This window comes from Mytilus edulis, chromosome 14 (genome assembly GCF_963676685.1).
Source record: "Mytilus edulis chromosome 14, xbMytEdul2.2, whole genome shotgun sequence".
Taxonomy (NCBI): domain Eukaryota; kingdom Metazoa; phylum Mollusca; class Bivalvia; order Mytilida; family Mytilidae; genus Mytilus; species Mytilus edulis.
Window position 1 is genome coordinate 755,395 of NC_092357.1, and position 1,402 is coordinate 756,796.

Genomic DNA, 1,402 nt, shown 5'->3' on the forward strand with positions numbered 1-1,402 from the left:
TTCATGATAAACAAACAATATGGGATCTTATATATATTTTTTCCAAAAATTACAGGGCCTATAAAGGGCATAGAATCAGATACAATTGATTTACATAATTGGTAACAACAACAATAATAGAGGCATATACATATATATTTGGAATATAAGCATTGGTCAGAATCAAGCCAAAAACCACATATATATTGTGAATAAAAGAATAATAAAATTACATTATATATGTATTTATTTTCAAATTGTTTACTTGACTTAGTGTCAGTGTTCATATCTGATCTCCTTAATTAAAAAAAGTCACCAATATAACAGCCAAGTTTTTCCATAAGAGTAACATTTTCTTGGGTCAAGAGCCATAAAATTTAGAAGATTTATTTAAATTTATAAAATTATAACAATTGTTAGAAATGTCTTGGAAAAAATCGTCCCTTTGAATATCATAAAGAGGGCATTCTAATAAAAAATGAAGCTCATCTTCAACTTTACCGAGTGAGCAATTAGAATAAAGACGCTCAGATCTTTCTACATGTTTTTTGAATTTCTGTTTGTTTCAATTTTTAAATAGTAAGCGCTTATTCTTAATTTACAAATTGACTGTCTTTTTTTAAGTCCTGTAATTAAGGTCTTTCCTTTCTTAAATGGAAAGACCTTACTGTATTTCGTTTGTTTATTATTCTTTTTCTTCCGCCGTTTTTCAAAGTTAATCTTCGTTAAAAGTACGCAAGATATCAAAATGATCTTTGGTACCAAGTATCGGGTTAATAAAAGCTATCTTGTATTAGGGGGACCGAAGTTTACTATTTACCTTATAGGAGTTATCTCCCCAATTACAAAAAACACTGTTATCGCTATATCTCAAAAACTATAAGACTTAGCGGCAAATGATTTTTTTTAAAATGTTCCTTGCCAAATGATACAAGTTCAAATAATTTTGACCGAAGCGATCCGGTGACTTATTATAGGAGTTATTTCCCCTTGAATATTTTAATTTTCGGTATGCATATAAATCTCATGAACCGTAAGTCTTAAAGACTGCGGGTCTTCAGATTTGAGTTCATTGGACCAAAACTTGAAAATATAGGTCAAGGTCAAAGGTCAAGGTCATATTTTAGATTTTCAAAAGTTTTTCATTTCCCTATAACTATTGAACGGTTATAGATACAGAAAAATTAAGCAGTGAAAAATGATTGGTACTTCAAGGGGCAACTTTTTTACATTATGACTATATTGATTTTACCATCATGTAAGGGACATAACTCCCACTGATGGTTTTTAAAAAGCCATTTTTAGGCAAAACTCTTTAACAAAAGGTCCTTGACCCATACGGTCTTTTGCAATGACCTTGTGGAGCAATGACCTTGACGAAGGTCACAAGGTCAAAGGTCAAGGTCATCAAATTATGTGTTTT